Source organism: Prinia subflava, chromosome 5, assembly GCF_021018805.1.
Source record: "Prinia subflava isolate CZ2003 ecotype Zambia chromosome 5, Cam_Psub_1.2, whole genome shotgun sequence".
Taxonomy (NCBI): domain Eukaryota; kingdom Metazoa; phylum Chordata; class Aves; order Passeriformes; family Cisticolidae; genus Prinia; species Prinia subflava.
In genome coordinates this window covers 52,532,729-52,551,894 of record NC_086251.1, presented here as the reverse complement: position 1 = coordinate 52,551,894, position 19,166 = coordinate 52,532,729, and the positions used below count along the sequence as shown (strand labels likewise).

The following is a 19,166-nucleotide window of genomic DNA, read 5'->3' as shown; positions in this document are numbered from 1 at the left end:
GGCTTGTTTCATGTAGAAAATGAAGAGTAAATAATCCAGTACCACATAAAAGGGGAATAAATTTACTAGGGCTTTTGACAAATGAGAAAAAGACTTTCAATGGTATTTTAAATGAGGTTCTTGGAAAACAATACAATTAATAATTAAAATAAAAATATGTGAATTCCTAAACTTGTTTTGTTTGGCTGTAAAAGCAGTTGTATATGTTAAACTAATAGACAGGAATACAAGTGATGAAGTGTTACTGCAATAATGGAGTTGAAAACTCTGAGTCCCACTCTCAAATACAAAGAGGTTGTTAGCATGAAGTCCTGTTGGCATGAGATGTGATCTGGTAAACGTTTGACCAGTGAAGTGGAAGCCAGGACATCAGAAGTTCTGTGCTATTTTGTTCTTTGGTTGGTTGGGTAAGGCACAAATTGGCACAAAGGACAACTTTCAGTCTTATTTACTGATTTGTAAATGAAGACATATATCACAGTGATGTTATCAGACAGACTTAATTATTGTTATCTAATTAAAACATCTCAGGTGTGTTATTATAGAAAAAGGCAAAGCTTTTTGTTCCCAGTCTAAAGTACATATAAAATTTTCAGAATTCCTAATCTTCTGCATTTGTATTTCATGGGTAACTTTAGCTGTGAATAATGTTTTCCTTTACAGACACATGTTCTCTTGAAAAATAACATTCTCTTTGCTTTCTAACAAAGTTTTCTGTAGTGTGGCTTGGCATCCAAAAATAAGGCTACAGTTCTGCTGAGCATTGATTTAGTTTGTCTTCAATGTAGTTAATTTCTCTGAGCCATGTAAGATGATGACTTGCAGATAGTTATAAAATAGCTAAAATACTGCTTAAAGATATAATGCTGGTGAACTGTTTATTCATTATATGAAAGACCCCTTAACTTTACAAGCCAGAGTTGTTCATTATAATGAATGCTGATTTTCTGCACAGGAACTATTAATCTTAATTTTAGCTTTTTGTACACAAAAGAGAATGCTCACAGCTATAGAAGTACAAGTGTTTGCTGTGCATAAGGGGAAGAGTGAGTTAAGAGTGGATCTCCTGATGAACATGCTGCTGGTTTGGAAATACTGTGGCTCCCTTGCTAGGACATGATACTGGGTTTGTGTAAAAAGAGGTAAGGGGCTGTTTGTGATACTCTCAGTGTCCCTCTGACTTCAGAATGTAGAAACACTCATTGAATAGGGAAGGGCATGGCTCTGTCAGCCTTAGAGTCCTGTTCAAAGGTTGGGTTTTGGTTCTTGGTGTTAGAATAATGCTCTTTGACTTGTTTCAAATGGGGTCTTGTATGATCACCTGTAGCCTTACTGTGTGTCCTGCTGCTACTCACAGCAGGATGTTATGTGGGGCTGTGATCTCCACTGGACAATCCAGGGACTTGTGGCAGCACCCTGCAATTGGGGGCAAGATCTTGGTGAGCAGTAAGGGGGACATGGCAGGACAGTGCACAGAGCACATCACTGTGTTGTAGTGGGGAATGTGACATGGCTGAGAAGGAGTGGAGTTGGATACGGGGCCAAAATGCAAGAAATTTGCATTTTCGCTGAGAGTTGAATAATATATGTGAGTAAACTGCATTAAAGCTGGAGAAAAACTTAAATTAATATCTTGATATTGAATATGGGAAATGAGGAGCCAGTGTCAGAAGCAGCAAATGTCTCTCTGCTGGGGGCAGCTGTGTTTGTCTGGGAGACAGGACAAGTGTCAAAAAGAGAGCATATGTCCAGGATATTCACTGCAAACAGTGTGCCAGCTCTTTAGCCAGGCAAACCGGCTCAGAGCAGCCCTGTTCTTTGGCCTGGGTCTTACTGAGACAAGTTGGTGTCACAGTAAAACCCAAGTATCAGATCTTCCCTGTGGCTTCCTTTGGGGTGGCCACATCAAGTCACTTTTTCTCTGGTCTCAAACCCCTTTTTTCCCCAAGAACAGACTGTGACAGAAGGGCTGCTGCAGTCCATGCTGGGGCTCAGCCCTCCACAAGCACAGCAGGCTGGGGTGGCCCTTGACTCGGACAGTGCTGGGAGCAGACGACACCTTCCCTTTCACTGCCAGGAGAGCTCCTTTTCAGGTCTAACTCTCCTCTCACTGATTTTAGTCTTATATGATTCAATAACTTTAGTGAGGTTGCCTCCTGATTTATGTCAGTGAAAGTGAACAGAGTATCAGCCCTTGAGCCTTTTGCTGAACAAAGTATGATGTTACACTATTTCTGGACATCATCATGTGCTGGTTGTGCAACAGATAAGAATAATGCCTGGTAAGTCATTAGTATTTCGGTTCAATTTGTGCTAAAATAATCAGCTACATCCCATTTAGTTTCTAAAGCCTCCTCATTATTGCTTCAAACATCAGACCCGTGACCTGCTTTTCACTCTGTGAGAGAGGGTAAGTGAATTTAATGTGATCTCTGCATTACAAAAAGTCTGCTGCTGCTCCCTTGAAATCAGGTGGTGCCTTGTCATTGACTTCAGCGAAGGTAGGATCAGATCCAAATTTCAAACACTTAATTTTCCAACAGAAGAGAGTCAGGCTTAAATTGCTGCACTTCTTTGGCAAATAATGAATGGGACCTCATTATCTCTATTGGGACGTGACTTTACAGATGATTGCATGCTGAAAGTATGCGAGTGGTAGACTGTCTTGAACTGTGAAATTTGCACAGAGAATCAGAGACTGCTGAATTTCAAGACATGTCATTCATCCTCGTATCATGACTGGTTTTGTCAATGAATGGGACTACTGACCTTGATGATCTAGTATTGGCATTTCCTGCTAGGTACAAGCACAGTGATGCTATGACTACTGAGCAATATCCCTGCATTTTTTTAAGATGAAAAGTCATCCAAAGTAGCGTTTACCAGAATTTCTGTCCTTGTAAGGCATTACTGTGATATTTTCAATTCCTAAAGAATTTGATATCTCTTATGAAAACAGTATACAGATTAAGAATCAAAGGAGTTTCTCCACAAGTTTTATGTAGAAAATCTTGGTCTGAGTTTCTGAACGTATATGTGCTAAAATGTTGTACATCAAGAAGTGACAAAATTAATTTGATTAACTTTATCCTTATTGCATATTAGAGGGGAAATGCAAATAGCACAGGAATAGAAAGGTTTTGACCAGGATAGATCTATTTGCTCCTGCCACATATTCCTTGAACTCTACTTTTTAGAGGTAATATAGGGCTGAAACCAGTAGTTCACGTGTGCTTCTCCAGTGTCTGTAATGGGTGCTGTGTAGAAAGCATGTTGAAAGTGCGTAAGAGACTTAATGATTTATTAATTTATTCTTACAAAACACTTCTGAGTCAGATAAATACTGTTATTGCTGTTCTGCACATGGGTAAATTAAGGGGCGGAAAGCTTAAGTAGCACGCACAAGATCACCCAGCAAGTCTAGAGAAAATAGGCTGGAACCAGAACGTTTCATTTCTATTTTCATGTTCTGTAAGTGTTAGATCATCTTTCTCCCATGATTAGCTGCTATTCTGGCACAAACTCAGGACCATTATGATAGAGCTATTTTTCATACAATGGGATGAGACTGCCATGGCTTTAATTGCAAGCATGTGTTCACTCCTTTATGGCATTGTGATTGTTATGTAAGGTGATGTGTAAAATTAATGAATTTTAAATTAGGAGTTTACATTACAAACCCTTTGGGGCAGGGAAAATTTGCTTTCTCCCTGTTCATACAGCACTTATTAACTTGGAGTCCTAGTTAATGACTGGGCTTTGGAACTGGTACATCAATGCAAGAATAAAAGTAATTATCAGATTATTTTTATTCAAGAAGAAAATATTTTTTGTAAATAAGGAGAAAATCCCACCTTCAGAAATTTGCAGAAATGTTTGTACTTCTGAGTGAAACATACTTTTCACAGAATTCACAACTGGGATGAGACACATACTCTCAAACTTGAGCTTAGGAGCAGAAGCATCCTAAACACGTCCCACAACATATGTTTCTAAATTTTGTAAATTCAACCCAACTCGTCTGGAGAACAATATGATGATTTCAGAAATGAATAAATGATGATACATTTATAGCTCCTTTTCAAAGAAAAGAAAGGTAGCCAATCCTTATGACTAATAACTATTATTTAAAGTACAATCTGAGACACTTGAAAGATTTCAGCCAGGGTCTTGGCATGACTTGGTGCCCAAGAAAAGGAAATCTATATTGGGAATCAGCTGCTCTTACACAATCTTTTTGATGATTTGGAGCCACTTTAAAACAAGGAGTTGATGATATAATACATTCTTTGGATTTGGAGATGTTCATCCTATTCCTGCTTTGAATTAAGAGAAACATTGGTGGTTTAGTTAAATGTCTCTTAAGTCAAAATTATATATTTCTTTATCCTGCATCTGAAGCCAGATCCAGCTCTTACTGTAAAAAGAAACATACAGGTGCAAAAAGCTTTCAGCTGCTCTAAGAGTGAGATTTCAAACACTGCAGTGGATTTGAAGCTGTGGTCTGTAGACCAGCAGAGACCTGGGGATCGTCTGTAGAAGAGCTGGCTAATCAGATAGGATTGACTCGATTTTTTTGTTGTTGTTTGTTTTGTTTTTTCCCTAACAGTTTAGTGGTGCTAAAAGTAGCTAAGAATGCATTAAATATTTCCTAGCTAGCACTTTCAAATGTTAACAGTTGTGCTTGCCTCGGGGCTGTTATTCAGCCACCAAAACCAGAAGGTTTCTGTGTGATCAGAAAGCAGGGGTGTCTCAATGACAAAACTTAGGAAGATGCTGCCTGTAGTCTGAAACTCTTAAGGAATCTCTAGCCTATGTCTTGCTTAAAACCTGTTGGTAAATGCAAACATCTGACTTCACTTAGCAACTGAGGTGTATTTATATCATTGTGAGGATGCAGACAAGGCGCTAGTGAATTTTAGTTAATGATTGTTTCTGATGTGATATTGTCGGTACAAATTATTTGGAGGACTTGCTGCTGGTAATATGCTCTACAGCAGCTAATGATCACCAAATAACAAAACTAAGATATTATCTGTTATTTAGTCACCTAATAGAACATACAATCTATATATTTAATCTGAAAAGCTTATAAAGGATACAAGATTAAAAGTGGCAGTCATTGAAGTAGAATATATACTGTGCATTTGATTAATAATTACGAAAACATGATGAATCAAAAGCCTAGGCTATATTTTTCTCCTTTATAGCTCCATTCTATGTTATTCAAGTTATTTCTCTGTCTTAGGTGGCAGAGAAATAAGCCTCAGTAAAATTTAGCCCCCATAGGTATGGCATTTCCAGATCTGGTGTTCAGCTCTTGAAGGCGCTATTTTCCCACTAAATCTAGAAGACAGAAAACTGTTTCACTCATATTTTTCTGCAACCAGAGGGTTGGACATAGCAGGGAAAAGCATGGGTTATCAAAATAGTTTTTGCTATACAATATAAATTTTCCTATGCTTATAAATCAGAGATTTCACAGTACTACTTATACAGAGTTTATGATGGCAATTGTCTGTACAAATTGTCTCCACACCTGGGACTATTAAAAGGATTTGTCACTGAAATTCTTGAGGCCAGAATAATCTTTGGCCATTTTTAGACTGATGTAATGCAAAATTAAAACTGAAAAAAAAATTTAGATAAACTCTGTGCAAAGAAATAGGCACAACTAAGGGAATCCACTCTAGGTGACTTGTCTAAAAGAAGAAATTGATTTCAACAGCCACAGTACATCAATTGTGGATTGCTGAAACTATTAATTAAAGCCATTACTTGGGAATCAATAGAAAAGAAACTGTATCCATTTGCTTAATCCAGCAATTTAAATGTCTCAGGATGCCATGAATAAACTGTGAAATGTATCTTTAAAATGAAGTTTTTAATTAGAACTGGCAGTTCTGAACCTGCTGTTGGCAGGAGCCAACCTACTGAAAAAGAGCGTGGTGCAATAGACTGTAAAGTGTATTTTCTTGATGCTTTAGCATTTAACAATTAAAAAAGAACTATCAGCCTATAATATTTTAAGTTCTGTTTCAGCAACAACATTAGAAGAGCTTTTCTCTATGGTTAAAGCAGTTTGAAATTTTCGACTGTCATTCTTTTACAATAGGTAAAAATGTGCCAAATAGGTGCCAAATACAGATGGTTTCCTGAAGGGTGAAACCTGTTTTAGAGGAACACACACAAAAACCAGAAGTAAAAATGAGTAAAAGGAAAAAAAATCCACTTGCTATAGCAGATTCAGCATTTCAAATGTTGTCTCACAATCCGTGGCTGGACTGCTGGTGCTGGTAATCCTTCACTGCTTGTGACCTGAATTGAGCACTCAGCCAAGCACACGCTGAGTTACACCTCACTTAAATTGCATCGTCTCTTATCGGGACTTAAGCATGTGCCTAAAGTTCAATGTCTGAATTTTAAATAGGGTTTAGGCATGACACCTGCTTGGCAGAAGTTACTCAGTTATTTTCAAATATGCCTCACTGCTTTTTTCCCCAGAATAAGTGGTGCTAACATTTTTAAAAATCCCATCCTAGGCTGAGAGAAGAAGTTGAATTTGTTGTTTTGGTGAACATTCATGGTTAGGAAATAAATGTTTATGTTAAGGGCCAAAAGATTATGTGACTAAAAGGGCACAGTGTCTTATGCCACCTGTCTCTACTCATTCTTTTGAGAAACGTGAGTCCATCCGTGCTTCCCTTTCACCTGTGTTTTAGAGGTCTTGGTGGCTTCTGCATTCCTGTTCTTCTTTCATATTGCTCTGACTGTGATGCCTTTTAGAAAAATCCATTTTTTCTGTAGCTGAAGCCCAGTAACCCTTGTCACTGACCTCACCAGCCATGTGCTCAATGTGAGCATGACTCACAGTAGCGATGAGGAATCCTTATTCTCTCTAATTTGGCTTTCCCAAGGAAGAAAGGGGGAGTGGAGGTGGGGGGGAGTGGGTGGTGGTGGTGAAGGGATGGGGGAGATTCTGGTATTTCCAAACTCACTTGCTGGAAGTGTTGTGTCAGTTACGATAATTTGGTCTAGCACATAAATCCTTAGGCTGACTTGTGATTCCCAGCACACCCCTTGTAGTCTAATTGAGGAATTGCTTTTCTGTCAGTCACATTCTGCGGTGGAAATGCAAGAATGTGAGAAACAATAGGAGCAGGCTTGTACTGAGTCAAAACAGATAAAGCCAAATTGCTTGTTGGACTGAAAGATGGCAGCAAGTAAGTTGATTAGAAAGCCATTGCTGGTGCCTGTGCAGAGGGTACTTGCCCAGTGTGGGAACATGGGGGACAGACAGGCAAGCCAGCAGGGATGCCAGCCAGAAGGAATCTTTTCTTTATGAAAGAGGAAGGATAAAGGCATCGAAATAACACAGTAGGCTAGAGCCTGCAGGGCGAAGAGAGTACTCTCCAGATTGATCTGGAGGTAAAAGACAGCTGGGGTAAAATAAGCCCACGAGCAGGCTGGGTGTGAAGTGGGTGGTGCAGGGACTGTGCAGGAGTGAGGGATCTGTGCTGGGATCCAGGCTCTGGCTGAGCTGCTCCCAGGCTGCAGTGCCCTGGATCTGCTCAAGATGGCTGAGCAAGGGAGCACGTGGCGGGCCTCTCTTCCCTCTGGAGCCTCTTGTTTGTTATTCCTCTTCTGGTTATTTCCTCTAATCTGAGGAACAAGATGTCCTTAATGAAAACAGATGTTTTGCTCCCTTGCATATGATAAAAAAATAATTCCCCCAAAATAGAATAAACCAAAAGAACGCTGAAACCAGTGATGGGTTTCCATAAACCTCCTCATCAATGCCCTGACCTGGCTGCTCATTTGCTCCTGACACGTCGTGGAAGCTGTCGATGCAAAGGTCCGTGGTGAGACCTGGGTGTGGGAGTGAGTGAGCTGTGTGCCTCTGTAAAGTGTAAACACCACACTGAGCTGGCTCACAGCTTTCCTCATCCATGGTCTCCCACTGTGAGATCCTGGTCAATGGCAGCTTTTGTCATTGGCTTCAGTGTAACTCGGAATTGGTCCCAGTACTTAATTTAAAGCACAGCACACAAAACACCAAAATCATAACATCCCTTCTACATTTATAGAGCTGCATAAGCCACCGATTAACAAATGGATGAGATACTGAACTTTGCTTTACCATCTGTCTTTAATTACATAAAATAACTTGAAGCAATTAACAAGAAAGAAACACTGTGACACAAATAAATAAATCCTATTGATAGAAACAGATGAGGGAATACTTGAATATATGGATGAAAGTCACCAAAGCTGCATAATCTGAACTCGATAATATGACATATTGTATCTGAAAGATTTACACTGACATTGCCAATTATTTTTGAAAAAAGAATAGGTACCTGTGGAGATGCAGAGAAACAAAAGGAAAGCTCTGTGTGTGCGACTACAAAAGACAACGTGTGGTCTATCTAAGTTTTTCTTTCACAGATAAGAGAAATTAATATCAACAGAAAAATATACAAAGCATGAGGTTTCATAACTGTGGACCTACAATGAGTCACATAAGTCTGTGTGCTTATAAGTGTTTAGGCACCAGTCGGGATTAGGCTTTTTAACACTTTCCAGGATTTAAATTCTAAGCCCATTTTTTCAGCATTCAAATACACTTCTTTGCCATCTCTGTCTAAGCATTTAATACAAATGAGTACTGTACAACAGGTATTGAGTGACTGCTGAGGGGATTAAGAACTGACTAATTGATAGGTGTCAAAAAGCAGCTGTCAGCTCTGAAGGAAAGCTCCCCACTTAGCAGAAATGGGTGTTACACTTGGCTGACCCCAGCACTGTCTCTAATGGTTGAGACACAAGTACATCCCTAGTTAAACAATCCTTAGTAGATTAGGGAGGAAATTAAAATTGGTGGAATGATAAATAAATTGTGAAGATGGAGCAGCCCAAATTTTGTAAGCAGGCCCTCTGCAGAAAAGAATTTAAAATCATGCACAAATGGTGTCTGTATTGAAGCAATAGAAATCATATCCCAAGGGTGGTGCTTGAAAAGTCTGTGGTATCATTGCAGGGAAGCAACTGGACACAGGATTCAATCTGATGGTGTGGAAGAGGAATAACATCTTCTTTGAACAAGTTAGCAGGGATATATGAGTTGACTTATATGGCTGGGATGTGTTGCAGCACAGTGGGTGCTAGAAATCTGAAAAAGGGTGGGAGAAAAAGCACAAGAACTGCTTGCAGATTGGAAAGTACGTTTTGTTTCCCTTACCAAAATGAAATGACTGGATAACAGTGTATAATTACCTTCACAACAAGAAAAAAAGTGTCTTGCATCAGATGAATATATTACAAGAATCAGTGGGTGGAAATACAAGCCAAGTAAATTGAAGCAAGCATTGGATTTGTAGCAGTAAGTGTGATGAACTGCGGAAACAAACTGCCCAAGAAAGCAATTGTGTACATATCAAAATTGAATACCTTTCTGGAAAACACATGTCAGCCAAGCAGAAATTTTGGGCTCTGTATATAGGGAATGGAGTTATGTCTGTCACAGAGAAGATTAGACAGGATAATTAATGGTCGTTTTGGACCTCAAAGGTCATAAATCAAGGAAAATGTCTTTAATTTTTTAGGCCAACTTCTGTTTATTTCTTACAGCTAAGTCATCCAACTAATCCCAAGGAAACACTGAGGCAAATAGTATCAGAAGCAGCAAGTAATATGCTCTTGTAAAAAGTAAAAGACATTGAATCTGCTTTTTGTGTTAATATATAAACATATAAATTCTGTATATTACAGACTGGGGGACCGAGGCTGTAGACTGCGGCCAGGATGCTCCAAGGTGGCACTTAGCAAGCAAGGCAGTAAGCTCAGTGAGTGAACTGAGGGATACACAGCATGATGGGAATGTGGGTGAGTGCATGCATGGAGCACTGAATATGTCATTTGACACTGTTTCAGGTATTTGTGTGGAGAGAAAGAACTTCAATTGTTTTGGTGGAGAACTCTGCTGTGTAGACTGAAAGGGGAGAAAGAATGTAAACAAAGAGCACTGATCAATTGTTGTAGCTTGTGGGAATGTCTTGTAGGTCATGACAGGGACTTTTAACAGACATTGTTCTATTTAGTATCTGTATGGTAATCTCAAAGTAGAGCTAAACAGCCAAATAGTGAAATGTGGTGATGATACTAAACCAGGAAAGAATGCAAACAGAACAAGGCAGATAATGATATCAAAGGAATGGGAGATACTAGAAAGCTAAGCACAAAATTACCCAAACAATTCACACACACAAAAAAATTAAAAAAAAAAAAGAAAAAAAGAGGAAAACAAACCCCAGGATTTATTGGAATGCACCTGTCCTGGCAATCAGTATTTCTGATAGTGTTTCAGGGGTTTCAGGGTATAGTAGAGAGAAGACCAGATGGGAAAGAGCTATGAATTTGCACATTTATAAAAGCTGTGCACATACAGATATGTACCATGAAGCAGGGAGGTAAGAGTGCCTGTGTAAAAAATCTGTGCTATTGCATTCAACTCTGTGTTCAGTATTGCCAGCCACTGACTGACTGGAAGGAGTTGGAAGAGATCCCACAACGATTCAAAGGCTGGAAAAAAACTTGGGAGAAAGACTCAGGCTCCAACCAAACATCTCATTAAGCATAAACTTAACTTAAAGTGTATGAGCTGTGCTGCAGATTTACAACTCCCTTTACAGCCCTGCTAGGTGGCTTTAACAAAGGAACCACATATCAGGTTCAACAGTGCACATGTAAAAGCACTTCATTAGCCTGGAGGAGGCTGGGGCTTGGTTAGATCTGTGAGGAAATGTGATCAAATCCATGAGCCCCTGGCCACCAAAAGGTGGGCACTGGCTCCATCAAAATCACCAGACAGTCATTTATTACCATAAGGCTGGGCTTCTGCATTCTTAGACATGGAACAAAGGTCTGAGAAGTCTTAATCCAGCCAACATTATATAACAGAGAGAGGATGGCAGTGAAATCATGCCTTTTGGGTATATCTTTTCTGAGGTGAAAACTGGAAGGCTGTCAGATGGTCTTTCAAGAGGAGTTCATATCGCTGAGGGTTTTAGGATAGGTTTGAATAAAGCACCAGAGAATGTATGTCTTTACATTGGAAGGCTCAGACTCTTCCCTATCCCAAGAATTCCTATAGTTACCACAGAACCTTCACAATTCAAGGTGGGAGGAACAGCTCCCTTCTGAGCTCTGAAATCATCTCTGTGACTGTTCATAAAACAGTTCCTGTGAGGCTGAATTCCTGATGCTGGTTTTCAAACCAAAGAAAATTAATCTTTGAAGAATAGGGCTGTGGAATGCTGAACTAGAATCACAGATAAGGTGGGAATATCTCTTCTGTGTAACTATTTATTGTGCTTATAATTGAGAATTATCTGAAGTAGAGAGCAGTTTGTTCTCTAAGAATGGTATTTTGGGGGAGTTAGCACTCAGTTCTTTTGGAAAGTCAAGAGGAGGTGAATACCTATCTCTTTAGACTCTAAATCATTGGCACAGACTGAGAAGGGACTTAAAAAAAATAGTCAGAAATAGTAGGGAAAAAATCTTCTGGAAAAAATTAACGCTTCAGTGTTTTGCTTAAATAATGATTCTAGGCTTGTAATGCTGTGACTATCACATGATTTTATAGTATTAGCAAATCACTGCAGATTTAATTTCATCATTCAGAAATAGTGAATAAAGTGTTGACTTCGGTAGGGATTTAGTCCTGGATAATTAGCAGGCACTTTTCTGGGCTTTACTAGTCAATACCCACAAGAATTTAATAAAACCTTGCATAGATTATGAAATAAGTAACAGGGAAAGACCAAATGAGTGATGATTAGGGCAGAGTTTCCCTTTACAAATCTTGATTGAACAAATTTTTCAAAGTCAGGTTTCTCATCAGAGGATTGAAGTCAGGATATAGGATTAAATTATTCACATCAGTGAGTACAGGTCTTTCTCCTTTTTCTTCTTTCTCACTAACCTTTACAGTCCAGTTCTATTTTGTCCTGCTTTGTTAACACCCTAGTGTTTTACCTCTCCCAACAAGATGTCTCTATAAGATTTTTACATGCCAAACCTGCTGCTCTTTTCATGCATTTTCTTAGTTTTAACATTCAGCACTCAGTCCCCTTTGGAGATCGAGTTGCTGCAGCAGTTGTTAAATATTTTATGTGTAGTACAATACAAAAGCTACCAAAAGAGGGCAACATATGAGCCAACAATAAGAAATGCATCCTGACAAGTTTACAGTTGTGTATTTGTGACATCCTCCCCCCCTTTTTTTTTTTTTTTTTGATAGAGAAAGAAATTTTAGCAGAGCTGGTCAGTAAATAGAATTTTCATCCTATGGGAAATTCCAGCACTTGGGCAAAAAGAGAAGGTGGTGAAGTTTTCAGGGACTGAAAATTCCAAGAAAATATATTTGGCATGGTGGAAATGTTCCATAAGTGTCAAATCATTCTCACACTAGAAAGCCCAAAAGTTATAATGACATTAAAATATTCAATTTAGTAGGAGAAATGTTAAATATATGAATGCTATATAAAGTTCAAAACAATATTAAACAAAACAAGGAACTACTGATATGTTTTCACTTTATGGAAAACAATAATTTAAATATAATTTACAGTAAATAATATTTGAATTTGTCTTCATTAAAAATGTTTTCAAAATGAGTATGCTCTCAAAAAAGCAAACTGATTAAGATGAAGTTGTATTTCCTCGAAGAATGTTTCCTCTGAACATGGTTTATCTTCATGAAGTGCCCGAGAGAATTTCAAAATACTCTTAATAACCCTGCAAGGGACTAAGGTAAATTGGCTTCACCCCAGAACTGTCCCCAGTGCTGTGTTTGTGAAGTGAGACAACGCCAAGTGCCCAAACACCAGGCGTGTGAGCTCTGGAGCTACTACACCCTGGACAACGCTGAATGTGCACTCATTGCCAAACAGTTTATTATAAACAAAGGGGGTTTTAAACTATTCAATAGCACTCCAAGGAATTAGGCAGTCTTGAACACGTGCCAGCGTGGCAATGGGTACAATAAGCAAATATAATCTACCTCACTTAGGGTAAATATTTGGCTACAAAATGTATTGAGAGCTCTTTAATTCTTTGTACACTTCTGTGATGAGAACCAGAGGAAAGACAGTGGCGATGCAAGGACTGGAGGGTGATTTTTTTTCTTCTCTTATCAGCTGCCCAGATAGGCTAGCTGCCAGTCAAATTAAAAACCTCACTGGAGGAAATGAATGGTAGGTGTAGAAATCTGCTGTTTATACAGCTGCCTCAAGTTCTGCTAATGATCAACCAGAATCAGCCACTTCTTCATGGAGATGTACAAAATTCTGTGGCAGTGTCCAGGGGGTTGACCACAGAAATCAGGACATCCTCAGGGTTTGTTTTTTTTTCTTTTCTTTCTTTTTTCTTTTTTGTCACCTTATTCAAAATGAACTTCTGCTTTCTCCCTGCCTCTATTATGGCTCAGAATGCTGGAATGTGTCTGGAAAGGAAAGAGGGGCAAATCTGTGATCTACTTGGAGGGCAATGAAATATTTAGAAAGTTTGGAAGTACTCACCCATTTTGAAGACAGGATGTTCTGCTTGCAGGAGCAATACCTTATCTTCTCTCATTTACCCACGTCCTGCTTTTGCATCTGTATTTCTGCAGATCCCAAAAGAATAGATTTATTCTTCCTAGTCAGAAACAAGCAGAGGTTTCTGTACTGTCTGATCTATCTCATGAACAACAACTTCACATCATTCACCTGATGAAGGGCTGCAGAACCACAGGGTATCCACTGAGACGTTCAGTATAGGAATGACAGCAGTGCACACTGTCTGTGTGGCTGGATCAGGTGTATTGACTCTAATCACAAGGTTTTCAGACAGCTTCTCTATTCTGGATATGCAGGAAGATATTTATAGTCCTCTGCTTGCCCTTCATTTCTTGTACTGCTCGTCTATTTTTGATTAATGTCTTGACACTCTCTGGCAGACAATGATGCTACTTTTGGGACACAAACAAGGAGCAGCATGGAATGTAACACAAATATTTTAACGGCATTGAGAGGTGTGTTCATTGTCTGGTTGTGTTTATTTGTAGGGCAAAAAGGAAAAGGTAACTTGCATCCCTAAACAGCCTTGCCCTATGGGTATGAGCCCACATGTCTGACTGCCATCTTGGATCAGCACTTTACCCAGGAGCCCAGGGACTGGTGTTTATTCAGAAAAGAATTGGCCCATGCACACAGACACACTGATTCTCATAAATGGTTCTGTGTATGCCTTGGCTTCTCGACTTCTGCCAAATGCAAGCCTAAATTCTAGGAAGCAACAATAACACTAACAGGAATCACGTCAGACTTGAAAGTGATTGCTTTAGCTCTGTGAACAAAAAATGGACTTCTTTTTCTTCCTTAGAAGTGATTTTTAAACATGCCTTGCCTTCTCTGAGCCAGCATAGTTTCACCCTGCCAGTCAGGTTATGAAGATGAATCTGTTACTCCCTTTTGCAGATGTGGTATGTGAGCCTTGTTACATCACATTTTGAGGCAGATGGATCTCTGAAGGAAGCTCCAGTATCCAATCAATGTGCTTTCTGCCCCTTGCTATTGATTCTTGTGGTTAGTCTGTTTCTGATTTTATTTTTCTGTGTAGTTTAAGGGCAAGTCTGTGGTTTGCCCCATGTGCCCAAATGAGGGAGCAAGGGTGCAGAAGACAGCCTGAAAATAAATAAATCAGAAACAGATAGACTAATTACAAGGATAAATGCCAAGGGATGGAGAACACACAACATCCTCATGATCAGATACGCCTGGCCTGTTGGAGGAGGGATGGATGTTTCACTACGTGATGTAACCCTGCACCACATCGGAGAAGAGAGCCAGAGCATCCTGTTCCTTGCCTGGCTTAGCCAAACCCTCTCTTGTGGCTTGCCCACATGGGATGGCATGTCCCAGCATGGGGAGAAATAGCTTCCCTGAGGTAAGGGTGGGGAGGAGCAGGGCTGGGAAATCAGAGGCTGCTCTTGCCTCCCCAGTGCCTGCCCCAACAGCCAGCAGGCTAAGCTGACACGAGGAAGGATGTAATCTGCTCCTGGTTGTTTCATGCTCAGGGCACATTACTTCCTTCCACGGAATAAGAGGATAGTCATGGATGTCATGGTGAGTCACGGTCTCCTGGGGCAGCATGGCTCTGTGCCATGCCTATAATCAGATGACCCGGGGGGTGAATTAGGAAGGCTTTTGATGTCATTCTCTGAGCGCTGCACCACAGGAGACAAAGACTTCTTAACGGAACATCAGGCTATATGTTAAACATAACCATGAAACTAACTTTGACTTGCCAGCAGCTGGTGCAGACAGTGGCCTCCCTACACCGCTCTGGCACTTAGCATAAGAAATGTCATTATGTGGGTGGATTAGGCAGAACCTGTCAAAGTTGTGTGCGTGTTCTTTGGCTGTGTTTCCCTCCCCAGACTAATAATGCTGAAGAGATGGGGAGTGGGTTGACACATTTTCTGGCATGTGTCATGTAACCCAGCGAAGTGGAGGACATGCCAATCACAAGACTTTTGTGCTTTAGTAAGGCGCAGGCAGCAGGGACACGCTGCAGTGGCTATAGCAGCCTTAATCCTCTCTGGATTCACACCCTCAGCCCCTTCATCATGGTTTCAGCTTACCCAGGGTTCTCTGACAGACCCACAGGTACGTTTGGAGGAAAAGGTAAGGAGATATATCCAGGCAGATATTGTTTAGGCTCATGTTACCTACAAACCCTGAAGCTCTTCACAAGTTGACTGACGTGATTTCCATAAGAACCACTGAATTTAGCACAAGGGCAAATATTCAGTGCCTGTTTTGCAGTGTGCAGAAATGCTCTATACCAGTTCAGCAGAGGATACAAAGAATAACCACGCCTGATAAGAAGAGATTTTTAGGATAGAAGATTCTAAAACAAGATAACCAGAGTGATGAAATTTAGGACACAGTCACTGTTTCTGGTTCCCTAAACAAGAGTGAGGGGTGTTATAAATATTGGGGTGAGAGAACTCCCAAGGTCTAGCACAATCTCAAGGTAAATCATCCTCAGGAGAACACAGAAGAACAGTGCATTCAGTTTCACAGAGAATCTGATTTTGCACAGCTGCTTGCTTAACACCTGTGCTGAGGAGATGAAGTTTACTCCCTGGGCTGAGGCAATGTGCCAGGTTGGTTCCTCACAAAGCACCATCAGAGAAACAGAAGATGGAATGAGCATGTATGCCCTGTGTGACAGAAATGCCATCTTCTGTCTCTGCCTGTGTGTTGCAAGCTATGTTTGGTTGCTGGGAAAAGATGTACCAGCTTAAGTGCTGACTGCACACCCCAAAACACACAGGCTATAGGTCTGATGTGACTTGTAGCAGGCAGAGCACCCAATTCACTGGTAAGAGTTACTGTACTATTTTTCTTGAGGCTCAAAATATTAAAAAAAAAAAAAAAGTAGAGCCGGTAGCTTCTGCAAATAATTACAGCTGAACAGCTGCTACTCTGTTGCAGCATCTGTAGTATATCAGGTCAAGAACTGCCATGCCCAGGTGCCACATTCCCATTCCATGTAAAAGTGAAGAGCAATAGCTGCATAAGTGGTAGAAATATAACGTGGCAGGCACAGAGGCAACTTATGGAGGAGAACAGCATGAGAACCCCACAGGATGGGGGAGTTCCTCCTCCTTTCGCTTGCTGGTGTTGAGTCATAGTGGGAATTGTATTAAGGGGGTAAGGGAAAGTGCTCCTTGGCTGTACCTCCTGCAAACACATCATTGATGTGATGGGGGTGCTGCCCTGTGTCACACACAGCTTGTTACTTGGGGACAGGAACCTGAGGAACTGCAATGGCATGCTCTGAGGGATGTCCTGTGCTGATTATGCCATGCGGAGGAAGACACAGAGGATAGTGATGAGATGGGAGATGACTGACGATTTACTCTTGCTTGTACTGCAAGAACACTCGAGTGAAGTTGAGAAAACCTGCCCCAATGCAATGCCTGACAGAGAATTTGTATCATCCCATGACCAGTGTGACCCTGCACAGGTTGCCAGATAACGTCACATCTCCAGTTGTGTAACACCACCATGCTCTCTAGATCCCAGGTCTTTAAACATTATTGAGCTGACTGTTTTGTACCCTGTGGTGGGAATTCAAACATTGTTTATCAGTGGAAATGTTAACTGTGTGTCCTTTGTTGGGAATAAAGCAACCTGATTTCTCATACATCTGCGTAGTGAAAGTAGGAACTCAGTGGAGAGAACAAATGTGTGCCAGCAGGGAAAAAGGAAGAGCTTTCATCTGTGAGTGAGTACACAATGTGCAGGGTACAAAAAAGTGTTTGGTAGATACCAGCGTTTTGCAATTCAAGGATCACACGACTGCAAAAAAAATCCACTTCTGCCATGGTATTTTTCATTTACAAACAAATAAAAATTAAGTTAAACCCTGTCCATTTATTGTTTCATTTCTCCCCACCTTGTTTGTTTCCCTATTTTCTTGTATGGTAATGTGTGTGATGTTTGGTTCCTTGTTTGCTTTTATTTGAAATAATTTTGCATGTAATTTTCTGAACTCTTGAAGAGCAGAGAGACTAGTAAGTGTGTATGTTTATGCACCTTTGTGCAAGCACAAAGAATACTTAATAAAGCGCACATCACAGCAATCCTGTCATGCTTAAGATTCCCAAACAGAAATTGTGAGTATTCAAATAAAATAGAACTGATCCAAAATGTACATATTTAGCTTAGATAATAGCAGTCTCCAAATATGTGCCTCTTTCTGCAGTTGGAAATCTGTCAGTTGAACAAAGAGCAGGATATAGCGTGAATCAGGCTGTCCTAAAAGCTTTATGTGATAGACACACTTTATGGAGTTAGTTCCATTTCTCTCACATTTCAAAAGCAGACTCAGAGCCTAGTTATCATGAGGACAAACTCCACAGAATCATTTTTTTGTAGTCAAGGACTGCAATATTTTTTAAAAGTCAGAATACATGTTAAAAGAACAGTTTGTCCCAAGGCTTATGGTTCAGCTGTAGAAAGTTTCTTCTTGATCCATCCATCTGAAAAAATGTTCCTGAAAAGTAATTCTGCATAAGGGTGTTTTTGCTATTTTTTCAGGGAGAAAAAATATAAATGAGCTGTAAAGCTCATGTTGTTCTGAACTCTTTCTCTCCTCCTTCACCAATGAGTTCATCAGACAAAATTCCACAATAAACAAATGTTATTATGAGATTAGCAGAATGAACGCCAGAGTTCAGATACTAAACATTTCTTTTAAAAAACAGTGAGCTTAATGACATGAAGGAAGCTGTAGTTTAAACATCAAGGTCAATTATTTCGTTAAATATTATTTAAAAGTTCCTTGCCTCGAAACAAAACCAAAACTATCCTTTTCCCAAAAATGCAAACAGATTATACTGCCCTGTTTCTCAGCTTCACTAGATAACTTCTACTTGATCTTCAAATGAAAACAGCTTCTATTTCAGATTTATACAACAGGCTGCCTCTAAAAAGAAAAAAGATCTTAAGGTTGGACTGCTGTTTACTTTCCCTTCTAATCCTGTGAGAAGATTTGCATAAGAAAAGCAAGTAGATTTGAGTCTAGCTTTTGCTGTCTACATCGAAAGCATGAGCATCAGTCAGTCCTCTGTATTTATTCAGACAGAAAATGATTGTTTTGTAAGTCAGGTGAGTAGAAAATCTTTCAGTAAGTTCAGCTGGGTTCTTCTAAAAGTAACAAGGACTACTTATCAAGACTAAGTGGTGTTTAACTAAATAATTATAGTAGTCAAACACTGAGAGGTTAAAATCTAACCCCCCCAGTTGCACGTGTATTTGCTCATACCGTATACTTAGTTTAAAACAACATCCAGAATTGGTATTTCCTGGCTCTTGCAGAGCAGCCCCTTTTCTTTGCAGATAGCCTTCTCTCAGTTCCTAACAGCATCAGTGCCACGGGGGCTTCAGTGAGCAGAGCAGCGCTGGGGGGTGGTGGGACCCAGCAAGTGCCCCCAGCTCCAAGGGTGACCCCTGGAGCAAACCAGTTCACTCCTCTGTAGAATGGGAACAGGGACTCATACCCACAAGAATGCTGTGAAGCAGAGTAGTTTAATGCGTGCAATGTACTTG

The 19,166-nt window shown here is 40.1% G+C and overlaps 1 protein-coding gene across 1 annotated transcript in view; it reads right to left on the bottom strand.

The window, feature by feature from the left end:
• Positions 1 to 14,039, bottom strand: part of DIO3 (iodothyronine deiodinase 3) — a 63,640-nt gene extending 49,601 nt beyond the window's left edge. Inside the window, exon 1 of the mRNA XM_063399383.1 lies at positions 13,581 to 14,039. The gene's annotated coding sequence lies outside the window, so the exon portion shown is untranslated. The remainder of the gene's footprint in view (positions 1 to 13,580) is intronic.
• Positions 14,040 to 19,166: the final 5,127 nt, after the last annotated feature.